Here is a 24,780-nt window from a genome sequence, read left to right as displayed (position 1 = left end):
TGAGAAAAAGTGGAAGTTATGCTGTTTGTTGCTGGCACTTGGCATATCAAGCTGTCCTAGGTCTGCCAGTGGGAAATTGCATGGCCTCAGGTTGATAATTTCACCTTGTTATGTGAAAACATGGCAAAGCAATTCTTACATATAAATATCAAAGCAATAACCACAGCAAATTCCCAAATGAATGCCACAGTTTTGCTCCCAATTATGGCTTCCAAAATAACCATGAAAGGTGAAGCATAGTTTGTCTGAAGGGTTTTTCTGATGTTAACACATGCTGATCCAGAACCTGGAAGAATAAGGCAGAACTGTGCTCATGTTGTGGTTAGTCCTATTGATTTTAATTCCAACACTTTAAAATCAGAGTTTGCCAGCATCCAGTCATACTAGAAGGAAGGCAAAGAAAACACTCACCTGCCTGAAAAGCTGTAGACATACACACATGTCCAATAATATGGAGAAATAAACCTGGGTGCAGATTTTGGGCGGTGTGTCATATTTAAAACCATACAGTGAGGTACCAGCTTTAGTTCTAAGGCCTTTATTCTAAAGGTCTGTGATGTTCTTACTCTTTTGTGACTGCAAGCCTTTCACGAAGTTCCAGATTCTGAAAAGTACAGGAGACCCACTTTGACAACAACACCTCCTGACACAGGTTGTCTTTAAAGACTCTCAATCTTGCTTACAAAAGAGGTGATCTGTCCTTGGTTGGAGATTGGTATCAGAAAGAAGCAGTTGTGTGTGAAAATATTCCAACAAGAGCCACATCATAGTTAAAAGCCATGTCAAGATTCCACCGCAGTCTAAGCTGGATGCTCTAACAAATGAGAGAAGGAATGCCAGTGAAACAGAGTAAGCCTCATATAGGAGAATAGGCACTGAAGCTCCTCCTCTGTTACAGACTTTCTCTATTTCTTAGGGAATACCAGCATCTCTGCCTACATCTCTTTAACCAGTGACAGAGAATATCCCTGAGCACAGGAACTTGGTTCTCGCTTCTGTTAAATTTTCAGCAAAGTGCTTGCCATGGTTTTGTCTGGACCAAATACAGGCTCTCAAACACTTCCCAAACACCGGAAGTTAGCAAAGTCCAAGGACCATTCCTAGAACAAATTGCATTTATTTCTACAATAAATTAGGCTGGGAGACTGTTCTGGAAATCACCTGGTCTTAACACCATGTTTGAAGAAAGTCCAGTGCAATGTGTTCAGAAGCTGTGCCCAGTCAAGATCTGAACATGTCCAAGGATGAGCTTTTCACAGCCTCTCTGATCTCCTCTGTCAGCAGTTAATTTCTCTCAGGATAGAACAGTTTTTCGTACGTAATTTACATTTCCTGTTTATCCCTAGTTTTCCTATAACTGTAGGAACTCCCTGGAGGCAGTCTGGATGTGTTACCCTGTTCTGGAGGTTAAAGCAGTGTAACAATAGGCATGTGGGCAGACTTTGTCACTTGGTCTCAGGGCTAGAGAACAGGTTAATAGAGATGTAACCTCCAAGCCTTGGGTCCCATCGTTAATTTGAATGTATTAGCACTTAATTGGAGGGCTCAGATCCCTTCATTGCTGTTGAATGCGTGGGTACCACAAGGGATAATCAGTCCCTGTGCATGGATATGCAGAACACATACTGAAAAGTGAGCAACTCTCTTCAGGAAAAGAACTAAAAATCCATTGATCTGTCTTTGTATCATCAAAAATTGCTCTTTTTTGTTTTCTTTTTTTTTGTTTGTTTGTTTTAAATCAGCATGTCTAGAAATAATAACTCCCAAAAGTCTTATTAAACACTGAATAATTTGTAGTCTGAGCCAAGCAACTGCAATCAGATAAACAACTAAACAAACAGTCTGTGGCTCCCTAAAATATTTTTGGGCCTTTCGGGTTATATTATGTCTGCGTAGGAATACTTAAAAATATTCAGAAAGATGGAGAATTTTATTGGAAGCCTGACCTTTGCACTGTGTTCTTGTGTAGTGCTGCCAGGAAAACACAAGCCACAGAGAGAGGGTGACTGAGGACATGTGTGGGACCAGCTTTTATGTAAAGACCAGCACAAAATCTATATACAAAGTCAGTGGTGCACTGGGCCTAATGCTTTTCCTCTGTGTAAAATAATTACGTCTTCAGGGAAGAGATACTTGGAGCTGTGACTTGCTTTTCTTATATAGTCAACAATAGTCTGCACATATATCTGAGAATATTACTGATATGATAGTTTGTGTCTTGCAAACAAAACCAGCTGATGGAATGGGTGATGATGCTGGGGATACTGGTGGAAGATAGTGATTGTTTCAGGCAGCAATAAAAAGATGGGTTGTTGTTTTTAGAATAGAAATTCACTGATAGACCTTACACTGTGCCACAGCTGAGCACACACCTCACTCCAGTGAGCACTGCATACACAATAAATAAATATACCAGTATAAGACATCTGCCACATATCACAAGAAAGTAATGTAATAGAAGCATGGGAGTGAGGAGCATATGAAACAGTTTGAGGAAATGGATTTCACCCTGCAGTATCACTGAGCTTTCAAACCCACCTGGTCCTTTACAGAGCCTCAGAGGATGGGTGGAACTGGTTCTTATGGATGACATATAGCCTGGTTGGAGGTGTCTATGGCAACTTGTAGGATGTTACATCTGGCATCTCAGTGCTTTGGCCACTATTTTCAGTCTGGTTTTGGACAGGAAACCTCTAATTATGAGAAGAGTATTGATAGAAATCAACTGTGGCACTCGCATTGTATGAACTCTGCTGAAAAGAGAGATTTTAGGTAAAAAACAGGTGGAAAAGAGTCAGATAAAAATTATGTTTGCTCTTTTCTGTAAATACTACTTTTTAATAAAAGACATTCTGGAATGATTCTGGAGCGAAAATTCTTTGGCAGTGGAGGATGACAAGAAAACGATTATATGATTTGCAGTGCTAAGAAAGTGTTCTCTTCCCTCTCCATTTTGATTAAAAATATAGACATTTTGCGACTTCTGTCTTTGTAAATGCATTTATAAGGTACATTTCACAAAAACTGTGAAAACTGTGAAAACAACAAGAAGGACTTTTCCAAAGATCATTATTTTCTCCTGAAAGTTGTTACAGACTATCTGGAGGCTGCTATTTCTGTGTGCCAGACTTTGTCTCAGACATAAATAAACCCTGTATCTGTAGCCCTGATGGTCTGTACAGGGAATAATTTTTTGTCATATATTCCCCCACTTTAGAACTCACAGACAACGATGACATTATCTGGTACCATTTGATTTTATTTAAATCAGTGGGAATTGGATGTAAAGTGCAGCTTCTTGCTAGTCAGCATTGGATGGACAGGATGCAATCAAATCTAATTGGAAAACAGGAATTTTTTTTAATAATAATTAAGGGAGCTGTGTGAGAGGCAGAAGGAGTCTTGTCACAGACTGCAGAAAGAATTACAAAAACATGCCCTTTTCTTTTTTAAATATGACAAGAATGTCAGCAGATCAGTGGAATTCTATAGCATCATGTCTGAAAGGAAAATCCGGTGTTTGAGTCATAATTGCTTTCAGAAATACTGAAAATTCAAAGCTGGAAGATTATTGTGAGAAAATAAGATTGGAGATTTTAAAAGAGAAAGATCAGAGGGAGTGCTGCACTGAGATCCTTTGAATGTTCCACTTTCTGACCTCTAAATAGCTTGAGATCAGTGAAATTGTTCCACAGTAATATTGAGAAACCTTGGGAAAAGATCATCACTTATTTGTGTTGCACACAGAAACAAAATAGTGCCCAGGATATACAGACCTGGGCAGTGCTGGTGATCAGGCAATGATTTGTCCAAAGTGACAGGTAAAATAATGCATTTTAGCATGATTCAATATTTAATGTTACCTTGTTGATAAAAGGATTAAGGCTCTGCTGTGGGAGGTGTTCTGAAGTTATGTAGAAAACTGGGCTTCAAGCTACATCCAAAGGACAATTGAAAGAGTCCAGCAAAGTCATGACACAGGTATCAAACTGCACAGTTACTGCGCCAATGTTTTTTCAGTACATGAGGCAAAGAAAGGGTGAGAGACGTTGGAAATGAAGGACATCAACCATCTTGAAGGTGAGGGTGACCAAGATGTGGAAAAGCATGGATACATGCAGAGACTGGAAGAGTGAAAAAGAAAGGAACTGGCTTTTGGAGGAGGAACCAGTTGTGGGATCCTTGTCCTTGACAGTCAGTGCTGGCCCGAAGGACATGGTGGAGTGGATCCTGTGTGTTAGCAACAAAACAAACGGACAAAATGCTCTGCAAGGAGTGATTTGGGTCTATGAGCTTAATCTGCCTCCCTTTTAAAGTTCTTTCAATGTGTCTGAGAGTCGTTTCTGTTTGTTTGCTTTTTATTTTTATGATGTATCAGGATTCAAAGCTTAAATGTATAGTATTGCAAGGTTATAGCTTGATCCAAAAGGAAATACCAGGCAGCTCTGTGGGCTGTGTTTATATATCAGCAAGCAGGAAAACATGGCTCAAATAGATTTTTTAATGGCAAAACAATCCCTTTAGACAGCTTAGAAACTTTCACCCGAAGTAATTGCACACAGTCAGCTTCTAACATATTGAAGTCTTTGTTTTAAATGAGAACATCTTTCTTTGCTGCTTTTTTTCCTATAGACTCATCCACAGGTCCTTCATTACCTGTGCATTTTGTTCTGACTGTTTACTGGTGATTTAAAATTGCAGAAGTCCATTTGGGACTAGACCTTTTCAGTCAGGAAAAACTGTAGATAATGTAAAGTATGTTTAAGAAAGACATCTTTTCCCAGGATGGAAAGACCTTTAAGATGCTGGGATCTTCTGATGCACAGAATTATAAATGTGGGCTGAATATGGGATATGGAAATACAAAACCTTTCTGAGTCTTCTAAAGAGCAGAATAGTTTTAAAGTTTTAAAAGGTTTTTTAATGGCTTAATTCGAGACTTGTTCAACTTCGCTGTTTCTGGATTCTTCTGCTCAGAGTTGTTGTACCTCCTTTTCTCTGACCTGATTTTTTTCCATATTAATGAACCATTCGTAATTGACTTTTTTCCCTCATGGCCCCAGTTTGGTACATCGATATCAAAGTCTGGTGTTCTCAAAACTGTTGCCTGCTGATATTGTACATCCTGCTGCTGGTATTACTGGCTAGGTTCCCTAGGCACTGTGGCCTTGCACGTCTGTATTCCCCAAAAGGTCTCTTTCAATAATCTGCGAAGTTTGGCCACTTCTCACATGCCTTTCCCTTGGCTGGCAAATGGGAGGTATGTGAAATGGGAACCCAGCCATCCCTTGAGGTGCTGTGACTTTTATCAGCTTTGCACATTGCTCTTGTCCCATTCAGCAGTTTCCCATGTCCTATTCAGATGACTTATCCTCAGCCTGGGGCTTCAGGAGTGATCCAGTCATTTCCTCACAGCCCTAAAAAGGACCAGAACCTGTAGAAGAGCTGTGAGGAGACTGAGCAGTACCAGTCTGACACTTCCATGACGAATGGTTTTCTCTTTTCTTGCTGAATCTGCCATTCTGGGACAGAGGAGGTGCCTGCTTGCTCCTGACAGTCAAGGTCTGACCTCCGTCTTCATTATCTTGAAAGCCTCATGCCAGTTATTACTGTGTTTGGCTCAGCTAATAATGTGTAAATCTAATAAACTGAAACATATGATTTCTTTCCTTTTTGGATTTCTTAATTTCTGTTAGTGCTAGTGAAACTCTTGTGGGTGTATCTGAGCTCCTGTGTGTTGTGCAAGGGAATTAACTGTATGGTTTGAGTCAGCAGTAATGGAAACCTCTTGCCAAAATATCCCACACAGGGCTGGGAGGGAAGACCTTGAACGCTGCCCCTGCACTGCGTGGAGAGCTCAGAGGAGCAGATGCAAACACTTGTGGTTCTCACCCTCTTAATTTTTTCTCCCTCAGTTCCCTTATTTAATTCTGTAACTCTCCATTTCATAGAGAGAAATTCCTCAGCTTGTTTTGATCCAGAGTTACTGCTCATTAAGAACAGGCACAAACATTAGACTCTTAGGACATAGATTTTCAGCTATTATGGTGGTCAGGAAGGAAGAAAAAATGTATCTGTGAAGGCAAGAAAGGATGAGGACCAGCTCTTCAAATCTACCAGTGATTCCAAGAGCCTTTGTTTTCTGCTCCCCAGCAAGGAAAGGAATAAGTAATTTACAAGCATAGTAAAACAGAGCATTAATTAGACATGGATATTTACTAAAGTGACTATTTTCAATTTTTAAATGGAAACCCAAAATATTTGTTTCTGCCTAGCATAGTAGAAAAAATTAAATAAAAGTGGGAATCTTGCCAAAAGGTTTATTGCATATTAACAAATGTTATTTTTGGATCGCTATACAACTGGACAAAACCCAATTCTTCAATATAGTAGCTCAGTAAACAAGTGTTTGGGGGTTTTTAATATTTTGATGGCAATAATGTGCCTGATGCTGGGTGCCAGTTCTGCTGAGGATCAAATCGATGGTTAAATTATTAAGCAGTAGTGATGGACAATCTTTCAGGGGTAATTACTTTAACAGTAATAAAAATGAGTGTATAAAGTGCAAATTGTACATGCTGACACCTTTGTTATGGTAACTGCTGCTTTTGGGAGCTCTCTCAGCAGCTATACCATGTTGTACCAGCACAATTGCTAAAATAATAGCACTCTAACATCCATGGAGGGCAATAAGAAAACCTAGATGAAATGAATTTGGATGTTCTTGTCTCTTTTCACATGGCAAACCTCTCCTCCAAGAAAATACCATTACTCCTAGGGATCTTGTAATTACTCTCAGAAGAATCCAAGTCATTTATCCTTGAAAGAGTCCAAGTGGAACTGGGATTGAGCGTGGGAGATACTATCCATGAATACCAGCCCAGCGAGGTGCTGCAGCATAGGAAAGCAGCTGGGCCCACAATTCAATCCAGAGGATCTCTTCTGTGTGTGTTCATCTCTCCAGTGTGATCCTTACCATCAGTGGAGCTTGTCCCAGAACCCTCCTAAGCAATGAGCTTTGGGGCAGCACCTGTGATCACTGGCGTCTCTTCCCAGAGGAAGAAATGTGTGCCAAGAGTTCTTCATTTTGGGGATATTTTAGCTTTCTCCTGACTGGCAGCTCTTTTGATGATAAGATGTGGATTCCTTGCTGGGGACACATCTTCCTCTTGTTTTATGTTTTCTTTTTTTGTTCTTCATGTCACCAGTCCTCTGTCAATACATGTACGTTGATGTTCACTCCCTTTGTGACCTCACCTGATTTCTGCCTGTGGACCACAACTTCTTTTTTCTGGGGATGTAATATTTGTGTGAATAGGTCCTTTAGGATGGTTTGTAAGGAGCCTGAGAGATGCTTGACAGCAAACAGCAAGTCAAAGAGGTTTGGCTGATGGTCTCTTTGGACATTGCTTGCTACAGAACCTGTTAAAATTCGTTACCCTCTCACTTGGAAGTTGTGATGATAATTGCTTTGCACTTGGGAGGAGTTTTGTGATAGCTTAGACTCCTTTGAGCCCACCGTAGAGTTATGCTGCCCTTTCTTCCAGAAAGATGACTTCTATTTGCCCCAAAAGAATGGTATCCATCAACCTCAGTTACTTCAGTTACCACCCAAAGCTTCCTGGTGGTGTCAGGTAATGTTTTCTCGCAGTTAACAGAGGGAGGGTGGCCTTTGCCTCGATGAAGCTGACAAGCAGTAAGTGGTAAAACTGCAGAAACTCCATTTCTGTCACTCATGTGTCACAAATGATAGATTTACTGGGCACAGACCTCCAAGAACTTTGAAGCTGAGGGCTTGGCTGAGCTTGAATGCTCTACCATGTTAGCTACCCTTACTAGCATGACCAGGTTTGCAGCTCTGTGTGTTTCTATATTAATTTAATCGCTTTTCTTCCAGGGATTGGGCCTTACCCTTTAATACTACCATATTAAAACCTCATTACGGTTTAACTGCATCCATATTTAGTAAGGCACTGACAAAGCTTATGCTGGTATTAAGAAAATAAATCATAATAAGAAGTAGAACACATATGGTAGCTACCTGAGTCGTCCCTAAAAGCTAAAAAAAAAAAGAGAAGCCAAACAAAATAGCCAACCCCCCATGCTTTTAAATTCAGGGGTTTTGGGCTTTTGTTTGTTTGGTTGGTTTTTTTTATTTGGGATTTTGTTTCTATGGGTTTATTTTTTGGTAGTTTTTTTTGGCTTTTTTTTTGTTTGTTTTTGTTGTTTTGTTGTTGTTGCTTTTTGGGGTTTTTTGTTTGCTTTTTTGGGTTTTTTTGTTTGTTTTTGGTTTTTTGGTTTGTTTTTTGTTGTTGTTGTTGTTTTGTTTTTTGGTTTTTGCTTTTTTTAGCCAAGAAGAATATAGAAAGAGGAAGACCCTAAATTTCTCCTCTAAAACTATTCAACTATTCATGGATCTTTAGTGTTCCCAGTCCCTGAAGCCAGCAGCAGAGACTATAAACTCTCTGGGATGCCGAGAGGAGAATCCACCATTCACATCAACTTAATTTGCTGCAGGACTTGCGGGAATTGCTTTGCATTTTCTTCTTCAGGTTTTAAAAGAATGTTAGCCCACACATTATTGATCTACCTTGTATATTAGGTGATCCAAGGTGCTGAGAAGGAGATACATAGATAGATAGATAGATACAGATATCTGCTAAAACATTCCTTAAGGGAATCTTGCAAGGAAAAGGGAAATAAGGCATCTTAAGTTGTGGTTGTTCTCATCACAGGTGGCACTCAAAGCTGGGACAGGGAGAGCTTTATGTTTGGTTTGCACAGACTTCTAAACCATGGATGTCTCCTGCTGAGCCCCTTCTACAAAGTGATGAGGGAATTCTGTATTTCACTGCAAAAAGTGAACTTACCTGCTAAAATGAACTGCTAGAGGGGGAGTATGAAAAAATAGCTAGAAGTGAACCTCCAAAAAGAATTTAATAACGCCACGTTTACTCTCTTAGTTTCATGTATCACTCTGTCAGTCCATGCTGTTCTTGCAATGCCTTTATTCCTCTGCCAGGAGGAAAAAATCTGACCCATTCACACTTCTGTCAGCAAAATAGTTCAGCCAGTGTCAGACCTCAGGTTTTCAGTGGCTTCTCCATCCACCTGCTGCTCCTGCTGTAACAGCCACCACACCAGCTGCACTATTCAATCTCTGGCAGACCAGAGAGAAAAACTTGCATGAAAAACTTGCTGAATGTTTAGTCACTCATGCTGCTTGTGACCATGAGTATCTTTGTGTCATCTTGCTCATTCTGTAACAGTAAGCATGGAAATTATATGATTGGCAATATAATCCTACAAGAGCCGGGGAAACTGGTGCAGTCACAGTTTGTGTTCACAACATTCCCAGTTTACACTGATGTGAGCAGGTATGTGATGTCTTTTAGTTTGTATAGATTAGTGAGATTTTTTTCCCTTCTTAGTGACAGGCATGGTCTTTAGGGCTTGTCTATTAATGGAAGAGTTTCCAGCTTACAACCAGAAATGTGGGCACTCTTTGTTTTATTTGACATTGATCTGTTATCCTGAAGTGAACAAGCTGTTAAAGGTCCAGATTTCTGGATAATAAAGATTATCTTCACTATCTTTGACAAAAGTCTCATTGACAGTGAGGAACTCCAGAAGGATCTAACAAAACTGAGTGAAAAGTAAAGAATATGGCAGAGGAAGATAAATGTGCAATAGTTCATCTGTGGAAAATAATGTAAATCATGTCTCCTCAATGCTTACAACCAGTTCACCAGAGACACCTTGGGATCACTTCTGGAGGGCTCTGAAATTACTGCTTTATGTGCAGTGACAAACAAGAAGGCAACAGGAATAGAGGAACCATCAGGAAGGGCAGTGAGGAATGGATTAGGATGTTCTTTTACTGCTACATAAAACTTCCATGAACACACACTCTGGGAACTTGGGGTCTCTACATCTCAAGAAGAATGTTGTGGGGTTCAAAAAAAGAGAGAAGAGCAGAGAGAAACCAAAAATTATAAAATCATGAAGGTGGTGGAAAAATTCAATGCAGAGCTCTTATTTATGAAAACTTTCTGTGAAAAGCAGAGTATTCCTTGAAATTGCAGGACATAAATTTGGAGCAAGTTTTTAATGGTCTGGGGTTTTTTTTTTACACAGTGACTAGTGAAACTCAGAAATGAGTGAGGATGTCTGTGGTCTGCTCCTGGTAGACAAAAAAAAAGGCAAAAAACCCCAAACCTCCAAACCAAAACCAAACCAAACCAAAAAGTTGAAACCTCCAAAGACCAAACAAAGCAAAAGGACAAAGAAGAACAAAAGCAGTAAAAGAGAAGGCTTTCAATCACCTCCATCCAGCTGTTAGGAGCTATGGGGCATGGCCACATTCCACCTTTCAAGGTAGAGCACCTTGTGCAGCCAAACAGCAGTTGTTTTGGATAATTAAGATAATCAATACTAGTAAATCGAACAGTGCTTGGTGATTTGCTAAGCACTGAAACTTAACCCTCCATATTGCCAAACTGTTAGCATGGCTCCTGGCACACCTTTAGCATGGTCAGCTTAGAGGCTGCTGAAAGATTTTTGGTTTCATTTTGGGCATTGGTAGAGACCAGGGACCGTTTTCAATGGGTGTTTTGGATGCAACCATCCTAGAATGGGTGGTGGAGATTCTGATAGCCTGGCTATGACTAGACAGCTCTGCTCAGCCTCAGGGTGGCTCAAAGAACAAATGTGGGCACTGTATAACTTACTGGAAGAGTTATAGCCAGAGTGGTGACGATCTATGGCTCAAATATTCCTGCTGACAATGGGTGTCATGGACTTTAGAATTCTTGTGGTGCATCTGCTCCCACATGTCCCTACTCCACTGAGGCTGCCATCCATTGTGTGGGGGCAGTAAGGGCGCAGAGACTGATGAATCAGCTGCTCATATCAGGTAATGGCATTTATTTTTTAATTCTGCTCTTGCTTTTAGTTCTGAAGGACTTGGGAACAAATGCTCTTCCTGGCCCAGCCCATGTTTACTGATAGTGTGACCTGAGCCGTGCACATTTACTTGCATAGATAATTTTTGCATCTTCACCTTGCCAAGCCAACTGTCCCATTTTTCTCGTCTATTTACGCAAGAAGATAGTTTTGCACAGCTCTGGTTCAGTGAACTTGTAGAGTAATCAGTTACCAGGCTCATGGATTTTCATTGCACCTGTGCTTCTGGGAAGTGCCCAAAGATTCCTGCGTGGAGTCCTGTTCACCCATCTCCAACTCTTTCTGTAGCTGTGAAGGAACAGCTGCTTTGAGGTCTGTGTGATTTATGAAGCATGACTGCACCATTTGTGCAGGATGACAATTTTAGTGAGGAAACCACTTTGATGGGTCAGCAGGGGGAAGGCAAAATTTGAATAAAGTCATAAAAGACTATCTAAGACAAAAACACTGTAAGAAATTCTGTAAGAAATTCTGGAATTGTTTCAACCTAAGAAATAAAAAGATTTTGAGTTTCGATTTTGTCTCCTGGCAGTAGTTTGGAAAATGAATGTACACCAAATAATCAAGAAACCATTCATTGTGAAATCTGGCATGCAGGAGGTGGGTGCTGATTGTTTATCTCCCCTACAATGACTTTTATACAAATCAGTTAGCAGAAGCTATGCTGTGCTGGGTGGAACATATCAGTTTTTGGATGTCAGGCTAAATCTCAGCCTAGCAGAGGGCCTACAGTGCCTTGTGTGCCTCAGAAGATGATGAGCAGTAAATCAGAGAAGAGTTTCACCTTTTAGTAGCTTTGAAAAACTGTGTTACTTTTCACTTTCGGTTAAGACGAGAAATGCCATGAAGGATTTTAGTCTTGGAGCTGTTCCACACTTAGAACTGCTGTACCAAATCAGGCCTAGGTTTACTTGGATTGGTTTCCAGTCACTGACTGTGGGCAGCATCAAATGACACGGAGTGATGTTGAACCACTTATGTGTTGCATAATCACACCAAACAAACACCAGTATGCTTAAGATGTGAAGAAAGATAATTCCCTTACAAAGTGTCCAGCATCACTACTCAGTAATGATTTAAGAGAATATCATTGTGAACATTACCAGATTGTTTTTTATCTGTGCTGAATTCTTGCCCTCAAGAAATATTTTTGCCTTCAGACACCACCATAAAGTTTATTCCTGGAAAGCAGGCTTGCAGAAAAGGTCCTGAGGGTCCTGTTAGACACCAAATTTAACATGAGCCAGCAACGTGCCCTGGTGTCAAAGACGGCTAAAAGTATCCTGGGCTACATTAGGCAAAGTATTGCCAGAAGGGCGAGGGTGTCTGTGATTCCGTGATCTTTTATGTAATGGAATCAGTTCTGACAGCGTAGGTGGGGAAGCACAAGGATTTGTGCCTGGGCTCGACCATGTTAGAGGCACACCTGAACTGGCAGCTCTTAACTACAGTGTGGGCAGGTAGGAATGCAACCTGGGACCCACAGTCCTCCCCCACACTGGGTTTAATACCAACATCCTTGGTATTAAATTAAATTAAAAACTATTGCATTGCTTTTGTCACTTCTCCATTAAGGGTAGTTACTAGGGCTACAAAATATATTACTTTGATCATTAAGAATTATAAAATTCCTGAAGCTATGGTAGTTTAATTGCTGTGTGTAATAGATTAAACACAATGGTGAGTTTTCACAGACATACTGGCCATTATATCAGTATTATTAGTGCTTAAAAATATGAATATAGAAATTATTTCTGAAATCTTGGGCATGTCTTGGGCATGCTACTCCCATGGGGAAGTGTAGTCATGTACATATACATCCATATTTTCTGACAGTCCAGACATACCCTCCTGATTTAAAGTCATTGTTCTTTCTAAGATGAGATATGATATCATTGCTGTAAGTGCGGCAATATATATTTCTGTGAATCTGTGATGGTGACACTGTAGACAAGTTCTGAATAAGCTTGGAAGGCACCTAAATACATGAAATTGATTCCACATATAAGTAGTTAGGTTGTTCACATGATTAACCTACACAGTTTTAAAACATGCCTTCAGGTCAGCCTGTCCTACCGGTCTTACCCAATAGATCTCAGGATCAGCAGAGCTGGACTATGTCCTGGTTACCCCTGTGGATAAATTGAATTATGGTAAATGCTGCAGAGTGATCTTTTTGCAATAGAATTATCTGCACTGAAAAATTCTCTGCTGATGGAAAGCAGATTTGATCTATCCAGGCTGAACTTTTGGGTTAAGTAACAAAAAGAACAGTACCTCTACCCTATCTGACCTGCTAGAATCCAACTGGACTTTTTTTTTCTTTAGACAATTTTGAAAAAAACTTAGGACAGCACAGAAATAGCAGGTCTCAAGGTTCTCTTACTCATAGAAATACCTTCCCTATTTAAATATGGACAGCAACCAGAGCATTTTTCCTTATCCTCTTGGTTCATCTGGATGAAGTCATTTGGTGGGTAAATGTGGGACTTACAACTGTGAGACATAGTGGAGACTGAAGATTATCTGCCTATCTATCTATCTATCTATTCATCTATCTACACAAATGAGTTATAGACCTATAAGCTGTGTGTGCGCCTTCCCTGGAAGTGTCCAAGGACATGTTCATGGGGCCCTGGGCCATCTGATCTAGTGGGTGGTATCCCTGCCCATGGCAGGGCCGTTGAAACTAGATGAACCTTAATGTCCTTTCCAACCCAAACCATTCCATGATTCCATGATAGGCTCAAAAAAAGTAATCAGGGGAATTAATGGTAGAAAACAAAATGGCCATAAAATGACTATTAAATACGTTTATCAATAACATTTAGCTCTGAAAATCCCCAAACTACAGCTTGCTAGAAACTTCAGGGCTGTAATGGGTGGATTATTCTGTACTGACTTGCTTCCTTGTCCCCTTTCCTGAGGCACATGCTACAAGCCTTGAACAGAGACTAGCAAATTTGGTTTGACATGGGACAGCCTTTCTTGGAAGTCTGCTTGCTCTGAGTGTGCTCTGTTGCAGTAATTCCTGGGACCAGGGCTACTTTCAGTGTCCTCCACATCAAACAGAAACTGCTTTCAAGAGAGAAGTTGAGTGAGGATGTCTCAGTAAGGCAATTACATAAGAAATTAAAGAAGAGAGGAAAACTAAAAATAAATATGACTATTTTAAGGATCTGTATACCACAGGGTATTGTGGTATTGTGATAGGCAAATGAAAATGAGAGGGACAGGAGGCAGGGAATAATATAAAGAGCAGTTTTTTCTTGTTTTTTAAGACAAAAATCTGTTGTATATGAAGGTCAAATGTAGGCTACTATTATTAAGTATTAAGGATAAATTTGTTTTGGAAAAACACCAGATGCTTACTAAGTATCAGTGGAGGGAATGTGGAAAAGAACATTACTAGCAATTGCAATAAAAAACCAGAAGTAGGATATAAAAATGCAAATAAACTGCTTTTTGCACAGCATATGGCATTGTAGAAACACAGAATCAACCTAGCTATGAGCTATGCTAGCAAAAGAGGCTTTGCACTACCATGCTACAGAGTTAAATTAATGAGGCTACTATTTGAAACCATATTAGAGGAATGCTAACCTTTCAATGAGCATTTAGACTATGAAGATTTTCCTCTTTCCAAGTAATATTCTCTCTGAAATGTGGATGCCCTCCAAGTTTAAGGAGCGTGATATAAACAAAAAACTTTATTTTTCTGCCTGCATGTCTAAAATGTAAAGTGCCATCCTTAGAACCACTATATAATTCACTTTTCTGCTAAATTTCTCAGAAAACATGGTCAAGTAGCAATATTGAAGACAAAACAGCACCTGCATTTGAAGTGAGGTAAAACCTTCTCAGGCTGTTAACACAAGAAATGCCCCTGCCTTTCTGAAAGGTTGAAGTCCAGACCTTTAGCTGAATATGCTGCTTCTTTCATAATAATGCCTGAATTGTAGCTGGTGTTTGCCCATTTATTTCCTCTTTGATTGCCTTGCTGATAAGCTCTTTGTGCTTTGCTTAATATTTATTTCCCCTTGGCCAGTACTAAAATCCCTCATATACTGTATTCCCAACCAAAAGCTGAGATGGACTTTCAGGTACCTTTGACAATCCCTCCATTAATACTGTGGTATCCAGCAATAGCACAACGCATATTCAGGTTTCACTTCAGCTGGATTGTAATGTTTTCTCCTGCTCTGGATGTAACCAAAGTGATGTAGGGCCTCATGGGGAAACCATTCAGAGTAATTTCATTTAAGCACTTGTTAACTTCAGTTCTGCTCTGAAGTCAGCTGCACTGGTAACTAAAAGACTGATATGCATCTGCCTGCACATACTGCTTGATGATGATCCAAAAGCACAGGTGTAGCTACTCCCCCATGGTTATCTCCCATCTTTAGGTATTCAATTGGCTGCTCTGGGCTCCCATTTCCTTACCTTTGTCAAGCTCCTACAAGCATTTTTTAGTCTGAAGTCTTTCAAAGCCCTTGAATTCCCTGTCAGCAAATGCTACAAAAATGCAAAGCACTGCTAGCATAAGGCAGCATGTTCTTTATCCCAGAGAAATGGGCAAGTCTGCATGAAAGAGAGAGGATTGTTGAGAGGAGGTACAGGAGGCATAAAAACCAGCCTCTTCAAAATTATTTCTGCTGACCTGTACAGAATAGAACAGACTATTTCTGTTTGAAGGGACCTACATGATCACCCAGTCCAGCTGTCTGACCTTCTCCAGGCTGGCCAAAAGTTAAAGCAGGTTATTAAGGGCATTGTCCTTTGTACTGGTTTTGCACAGCCTGGTTTTTGGTAGCAGAGGGGCCACAGAGATGGCTCCTGCGAGGAGCTCCTGGAAGCTTCCACCATGTCCAGCAGAGCCAATCCCTGATGGCTCTGAAAGATGGACATGCTGCTGGCCAGAACTGGGCCAATGAGAGAGGTTGGTAGTGCCTCTGTGATGACACATTTAAGAAGAAAATCAAAACAAAGTCACAAGATTTTGGATTCTAGTCAGAGAAGGGGAGGTGAGAACATGTGAGGGAAACAACCTGGCAACACCAAGGTCAGTGAAGAAGGAGGGGCAGGAGGTGCTGCAGGTGCCGGAGCAGAGATTCCTCTGCAGGCCGTGGTGATGACCATGGTGAAGCAGCTGTGCCCCTGCAGCCCATGGGTCCATGTGGGATGCAGAGATTCCTCTGCAGGCCGTGGTGATGACCGTGGTGAAGCAGCTGTGCCCCTGCAGCCCATGAGTCCATGTGGGATGCAGAGATTCCTCTGCAGGCCGTGGTGATGACCATGGTGAAGCAGCTGTGCCCCTGCAGCCCATGGGTCCATGTGGGATGCAGAGATCCACCCGCAGCCCGTGGGGAGGTGCCCGTGCCAGAGCGGGTGGATGCCTGGAGGAGGATGTGAGTGGTGGGAGTCCTGGTGGAGGCTGGAGCAGCCTGGCCTTGGAGCACTGCACCCTGTGGACAGAGAGAGCCCCGGCGCAGCAGTTTTGGGAGGGCTGTGTGCCCGTGGGAGGGGCTCAGGCTGCAGCAGGGGCGGTGGGGCTGCTGCTCCTGAGAGCGGACCCATGCTGGGAAGATCACGGAGAACTGTCTCCCGTGGGAGGGACCCCACGGCCTCACAGGGGAAGGACTCCTCTCCCGGAGCAGCGGAAGGAAATCTCGGTGATGAACTGATCAAACCCCCATGTCCTGTTCCCCTGCGCTGTCAGGGGGAAGGAGGGAAGGGCTGGGGGGAAGGTGTTGGAAGGGCTTATTTTACTTATCATTATCCTCCTCTGATTCTGTTAGCAATAAACTCACTTTCTAACTTAAAGTTAAGCCTGCTTTGCCCTTGAAGTGTTTCTCCCGGTCCTTATCTCATCTAATGAAGCCTTCATTTTTTTTTTTTTCCCTCTCTCCTCTGCCCAGCTGTGCAGGGGAGGGTGAGTAAGCAACTCACTTTCCTGGTGTCGGGCCAGCGTCAGACCATGACATCCTTAAACACTGGCAGGCTTGGGGCATCAACCACCTCTCTAGGGAGTCTGTTCCAATCTTGGAGCACCCTCTCTGCAAAGTACATCAATGACCTTCCCTTCATCCACTGGGCAGATGATCTTATCATCAATGATAATAAATAAGTTAGTCTGGCCTTTCCCTTTGTGAATCCATGTTGTCTGTGCCTGAAGAGGGAATTATTCTTTAAATGCCTTTCAATAGCACCCAGTACATTTTTCACCATAATTTTTCTGGGAACTGAAGTTAGACTAACAGGCCTGTGGTTTCCTGGATCTTCCCTCACATCGTTCTTGAAAACTGGAAAAACCCTGGCTAATTTCCAGTCAGCACAGACCTTTGACAGATGATCAGTAGGAGTCCTGCCATCACATCCATATCCACAAATGATCCTTGATTTTATCTACTCTTGAGGCTTTACACCTCAAGCTTACAAATAGAATGCTTCAAGAAAAGAGGGGCCCACAGGAACATGTGATCAGTGTTCTGGCTCCACTGACCAAGCTGCATGTTCCTCCCCACTGCATGGCAGCCAGTGCTCCCCAAAGCAAGCAGCTGTGGTCCCGATTATCCTGCTTCATGGTCGACTGTGATGTCCTTGTGAGGACGAGCAGCCTGGAACCAGAGGAGACACAGAAAGTGTTCTGACCATCAGCACTTTGGAGAAACTAGGGGCTGTTTAGTCCTTCTGGAAAGAGAAAAAACTCCAAACTCCACCTTTTTCTTTGATACAAAATATTTAATCAAATACTGTAGTTGTTTTTTTCCCTTTTTCTTTTTATTTTTTTGATGGAGCTGTGCTGAAAATGGTTTACTTTTTGAAATATATGGCTAAAAAAAAAAAGCTGTTTCCAGCAGTCTTTGCCTCTCCTTTTTATCTTTCTCTCTACCTGCTTGAGGTGGGCAAAATGGATCTCTGTCCATTGTATTCTCAGCTCCTCATCCCTGCTGATGCAGCTCCTCACTGTGCATTTTATTGTAAAGAATATGACTAACATTTGCCAATCCTGATCTTGTATTTTCTCTGTGGAGAGGACTGTGTGTGCAGTGTGGTGCTTGGGTTTGGAGATTAATTTCTCGTGGTGTCTATTCTGATATATGCTGTGGATAGCAGTTTGTACCTTAGCTTGGAATAGGTTTAAATGATCCCGAGTTCTTCCATTGTCCCTGACAAATCTCTGCTGTGCTGAAGAGCTTTACCTGTCTGTTCAATATTATCACTCCCCTTGAGAAGTGGAGTTGTCCACTCTGGGCTTCAGTTCTGAGCACGGGAATTCTGTGGCATGTTTTGCTCAGGACAACTGAACAACTGGATGTTGAGACATAAAGGAAGAGTTTCAGCAGGGGCAGCTCTCCATGGCAGCAAAAGGTCAACGCACTTTTAGTTCCTTCCAGGAAATTCACAGAAGTCAGGGCACTGCCCTGGCCTTTGCAGATGTCCCTGGCTGAGCTCACCTGGGGAAGCAGAGCTGAGCTTCCCTTTGCTGATCTGCAGATACAACAATGTCAATTTGCCTGCTCAGTGAACTGTCAAGGACTCCTCTGTTTGGAGGGCACTTCTGCAGAACAACTCATATCTTTCCTGTTGCTCAACAAAGCGGTGAGAGGGTACTTAAATGAATCCACTGGGAAGAAGTCATACAAAAGCTGTTTGTCATTAAAATAAATTTTTCTAGCTTTCACATTAAGCAAACAAACAAAAAAAGACAAGAACAAATTGAGATAGCTGGTCAAAAAAATGGATAGATCACATTTCTCCTTTGTTCTGGTTACCTGTTAATTCCCCGCAGAACCAATGCAGAGGTTTTGTAGAATCCACCACAATAAGGAATTGGTTTCTGCATTTGGACTGCTAGTATAATATTAGTCACTAATCAAAACCAAAAGGCTTTTCCAGTGGGATGATTTCTTGCTTTTTTTTCTTGCTCTAACTTTTTTCATGCATCTTCTTTAAATCAGATTAACTTCTCCTTGCACAGGACTGACAGTTTTATGAAGAAGAGAAACATGGCTAATGTTAATAATTTCTTCCTCAGGTAGGGATGTGGGTAACAGAAGTGAAGGACCCAGAGTTGAACTGTGAGATGCAATGGGCTATAAAAATGGAGAAAAGTAGCCACAGGTAGGGGTGACTTCCTGGACCAAACCTCTGTTTAATTCCCAGTCCATGGGCAATGCTGCCTGAGAGTCTTGCTGATCACAGCTGGCTGCTGAAACCAGCTTGAGGAGAAAAACTGCTCTCCCCAGAGCAGGAGCAGATCCTTCGTGTAGTGATGATACAGCACAGAGGTGATGGGGGCTGAGCAGTGCCAGGAACCAGCACCACGGAGAGAATTGATTGAACAGAAGTTGTATGGGATCCAGGGGATCAGAGTCAGCATCGTTCCTCTGGGCTACAGTGGTGCTCCCAGGAGCTCACGGTGGAGACAAACCCCATGAGTCTATAGATAATTATGCTTTTATTTAAGAAATCCATCTTTGCTGAGAAACACAATGCACCATTCAGGTACCACTGTGGGGTTGTAAAAGAGGCATTTTACCTGTAAGGGATACAGAAAGTCACTGTGAGCTTCTATATAAACATGACAGATCTCCGTTTTCTGCTGGTATGTGTTTGTAACCACAGCTCTCACTCTGCTCCTTAAGAAAAGATCTATTCCTTTCCCTGCTTACCTGTTTGCCAAGGCTTGGGAAACAAAAATCTTCCCCTTCACACCATGCCAATGGCTCACTAACTCCAAATCACTGCAGCTCCTTAACAAAAATAGCATGATCTAGCAATAAAGGAAAATAAGTCTATAGACAAAATGTAATTAGAACTGGCAACGCTGGTGTTTGCTATTTGGGAACATCCTTGACTATGTTTTCCTATTGTTTACTTAGAGACTTTATTTGTTGGGAAGAATGGGTCTGAAAAGGGAAGAGGGACAGTACTTTGCTTTGACCCCTCAGACATGGAGCCACCAAAGAGACCCGACCTGGGCAGTGTGTTCAGGCCAGTGCCCACCTGTCGGACTGGGTGCAGACAGACTGGTGGATCCCAGTATTTGACTCTGGGAAACAAGGCTGGAGTGTGGGAAAAAGAGGAGAGTGCAATGCAGAATGCTAGCTCACACACAGGTCCTTTCCAAATTATTCACTGTTTGTTCTGGTAATTTTCAGATCCATGTTTTCCTTTGTGCCACAACTACCACCTCTTCCTTTTTCCTGCCTTGTCCTCAGTGGCTAATTTTCTCCATTCTAGTTCAAGAAGAACAGTAAAACTCCTTTTCCAGTTTCTTTGATGCATTTCTGCATCCATCATTCTCCAATTTAAATTCTCTCCCTGCTGTGAAGGAAGCTGCACAGCTCAAGGCTTGACATCATCCTAGCTAATTTGGTTTTCTGGCTTTTGGTTAATAAATTTTTTAGTAATGATTATGTAGTTTTTTCCTACTTTCCTCCTCCACTGTCTCCTTTCTTTTCTCTCTGCCTCCCTCCTATAATCCCTGTCTTCCTGGGATGAAGGTTATTTTAGTCTGAATGCCTGTTGAAATTCATTTCTTTTGCCTACCACTCCAACACTGATCCCTGTGCATTTGCAGTGTTATGTGTTTTTTTGATCTCTTCTTATGTTGGTTTCTAAATCTGGGAAGACTTTTCATTTGCAAATGGCTTCAGTTCTCTCTGTCTTTATTTGAACCACCATCTTGCTTTCTATATTTTACCATAACTTTCTGATAGAAATGTGGCTACAAAGCACTTTCACTGACTCACCAGATGAAACTCCTGAATCTTCAAGTCTTTGAGGAAAACACGGTGATTGCATCCTAATTCTCAAAAATGCCATATAGAGTGCAGTGCACAAGTTGGAGAAAAATGCTCTTGGAAAATGAGTGAGAAGCTATTTGAATGGAAATAGCACAGTGGATGTTTAAGACCACCTGGGAAATCAGTGACCACTTAGCTTGACTTCAGTAGGCTAGAATGTAGTATCAGGGGACTGTAAAAATAAGTATTTTGGGGAAATGAACCTGCTGAGCAATAAGCACCATGAGTTTGAGACATTAATCACATCTGACAAAAACTGTGGCATCTTGGCTTATTACAGGGTGGGTGGGTGAAATGCATCTGGTGGATGCAATTCATCTTTTCTTGAGTATTGTATTTGATGCATTGCAATCTAAATCCCAGGACACTGCAGAAAGATGATGATGTATTAACGCTGGCTGACAGATCACATTTGCCAGTGCACAAACTTGTTAATGGAAGTAACGGTGGAGGTGCACATATTTGAGCAATAGCATTCAATAAAATTGTTACAAGTAGTGGACTTTGGATCTCAGTAAGAAATGATCTTAGACAGGGTCCCAAATGTAAGTACTGGATCAGGATTTTTCATGTGATTAATTCCTGGAATTATACTTTGATGAACACGGTGCTGTGATGGGAAGTGGTGCACATGGCAGCCAGAAGGAAAACTAAAATAGTTGTTAAGTGCTCTGGTGAGAGTAGGAACAGAGAGGAAATATTTTAAAATAGAAAGAAGCTGTGTGATTTACATGAGTGCTTGGGAAAGATGATTGTTGAGTTTCTTTCCAAGGAATTTTTGGAAAGTATTGAATCATAGCAGTTATTTGAAATAGTGACCTATTAGCAAAAGCAAGTGCTCTGCAATCAAGAGGAGATTGCTGCAGAGCAGAAAGCCTCCTACTTACAGCTTTGTTTCTGAAAGTCAGAGGTCCTTCAACTGATTAATAGTGCAGCATTAAATAATGCTCATACTGCAATATTTAATGTTTTTATATGTCTCAGACTGGTTTTAGAGCCCTTTAGTTTGCAAGTACCCATCAGGAGAAAAAAATCAGCACAGAAGTAGTGAAAACCAAGTTGTTAGAAGTTACCATTTAACTTAAAGTGTTTATATTATGATTTAACAACAGGGAATTTTTTACAAGGCTAATTTGGGTGGGATTCCTCTTACCCTGAGATGCTGGGATTTGATTTCTGAAGTGAAATAACAACTCCCTTCTGAACTAGACCCTCAGACCTTGTTACATGCAGAGGAGCAGATATAATCTGTGACATTTGCTGTGAATTACTCAGTTCACTCTAGGTAGGTGTTTGAAATGAATCACCCACTGGAGCTGCTGAAGTCACCTTGTTTTCTCCACTGGCAATAGAGCTGGCCCAACTAACTAAACTTAGATATGGTAAGTTGTTTTATATCTACAGGATAAATCCACTAAGTCTTCAGGGTTTTTAGAACTGGAATATTTTATTTTTCAGCATTTTGATACTCACTTTCTCACTACAGATGCCACCATCATTGGGCTGATAAAATGTATAAGCTGTGGTCATAGTCAGTACACTGAAAAGCAGTCAAATCGAATTAGAACATGCCAAGTATATATTCCTCAAAACTTTTCCCCCAGTAGTAGTTCTGGTTAAAAAACTTAATCTGATTCCTAACAGTTATTTCTCATGACTCGCAGTTAAAACAGATTTAAATCTAATAACTTCTGATCTTCATCAGGAAGATGGAAAGCAGACCTCAGATCTGTGGGACGAAATGCCTCCATTTAGTGCCTCATCATTCTTTAAACATGTAGCAACAGGACTGTATTTTCTTTGAGGTATTAGAAACATCAGAGTTTACACTATGTTAATTTCTAATTCTCACCATCCCTTGACACATTTGAAAGTCTTCATGCTTCTTGTGATGAAGTAAAAGACGGAGAGTGACTTTTTACACAGGCATATAGTGCTAGGGCAAGAGAGAATGATTTTAAACTAAAAGAGGAAAGATTCAGATTATATTGTAGAAAGAATTCGTTGCTGTGAGGGTGGTGAGGCACTGGAACAGGTTCTCCAGAGAAGCTGCGGATGCCCCATCCCTGGAAGTGGTCAAGGCCAAACTAGATGGGGCTTGGAGCAACCTGGGATAGTGGAAGGTGTCCCTGCCCATGCCAGGAGGGTGGAACAAGATGATCTCTAAGCTCCCTTCCAACCCAAACCACTCTATGATAATGTGGTTTATGGCCCTCGATTTTTGCAGAAACTTAGAGTAATAGAAGTTTCAAGTCAAGATCTACCATGTGTTTACTTTTGGACCATATACTGGGTTGTTGTCCACCTGTAGCTCCAGTCTTGAAGGAGGCCTTCTGAACACAAGCACCCAGGTTTACACACTGAGATTTAGGTCCCTGTAAAGTATGCGTCTACATGTCTCCAGGGGTCTGGTCTCCCACAACAGTCACTAGAAAGGAGATGCCAGAGGAGACAAATGTTTTAACACCTCCTACAATGTTTAATTGATTTCAGTTACAGCTGGATCAGGGAGCTGCTAATGGCCTGTGAAACCATCAAGAAGAGAAGTTTAATTTGAAATAAATGTCCAAGGGCTGATTGATGCCCTAGTTGAACAAGTAGATTTTAGGGGTGAGCTTAGGTATCATTTGTAATGAGCAGCACCTTCCCATATGTCAGCAGACTGCTGGTCACTGAGGGTCACTGGGCATTTTCAGCCATTTGGTGTACCTTAAAATACCTGAGACATGCACAAGAGAGTGGTAGATATAAGTGGCTCCTCATAAGACTGGGAGCTTAAGTCTGACAAGAAGCAGCTGAGGGAAATGGGGTTGTTTAGCCTGGGGAGAAGGAGGCTCAGGGGGACTTTGTTGCTCTCTGCAACTCCCTGGCAGGAGGGTCCAGCCAGGAGAGGGTTGGGCTCTTCTCACAGGTAACAAGTGATAGGATGAGAGGAAATGGATTTCAGTCACACCAGGGGAAGTTTAGATTGGGTATTAGGAAAAGTTTCTTCACCAGAAGGTTTGTCAGGCTTTGGAACTGGCTGCCCAGGGCAGTGGCTGATCACTATCCCTGAAGGTATTTAACAGATATGTAGATGTGGCATTTAGGGTGAACACCTTTAGTGCTGGACTTGGCAGTGCTGGGCTGATGGTTGGACTGAATGCTCTTACAGGTCTTTTCCAACCCAAATAATTCTATGATTCCATATGATGCAGGACATATGTGAGATCTGTGCCACTAGGCAGAGGAATCTGGAGGGCAGGTGAGACACTCTAGCACATCTCAAATGACTTGTTAAGTTATGCATGAGCAGCTGATTCAATCTCCAACAGGAATCCTCCACAAATCAGCTATTCCTGTGTCACTATTTTAATTTTGTTAACCCTGGGGTAGAAGGATGTGTGTCTGAATCTGCGCTCTTGTCTTTGAATTCCTAAACCTACAGAGCCCATCTCTTGCGATACTTTTATTCCAAGAATAACCATTAATTTCCCCCTGAATCATGCCAGTTTGTCATACTGACATTTTTGTGCTGTGGGGAGGAAGAACAGTATGAAGCACAAGGCAGTCTTAGGGATATAAAGTGGATATCTGGTACTATTGTTCATAGAGACTGCACTACTTCCTGGCACATAAAAAGGAAACCACTGTAAAAATCATCATCCAGAATCCTGAACATCAGAGCTTGTGTGTACCTGTTTACAGAAAAGGGTGGAAGACATGGATTGCTTCACTTACTGGACCACTGAGATGTCCTTGCATATTCTGGGTTGAAACATTATATGAAACCTTCCAGAAGAAAGGTTTAGATGTGGTAGATTTATGTGAAATTGAGAAGTGTGAGAGAGAAAACTCAAGAAAACCAAGAAAAAGATCAATAAAAGAAATGAATTTTCCTATAGTGTACAATTAAGACTAAAAATGCGATAAATTAAGAAAAAAGGTTATCCATGACATGGATAATATTTCTCACATTGCTCTAGACACCTAGGAGGTGGTGTCAAACCTCTTGCTGCAGGAT

This window comes from Corvus moneduloides, chromosome 3 (genome assembly GCF_009650955.1).
Source record: "Corvus moneduloides isolate bCorMon1 chromosome 3, bCorMon1.pri, whole genome shotgun sequence".
In the NCBI taxonomy this organism is placed as follows: Eukaryota; Metazoa; Chordata; class Aves; order Passeriformes; family Corvidae; genus Corvus; species Corvus moneduloides.
This window is presented reverse-complemented; position numbering follows the sequence as displayed.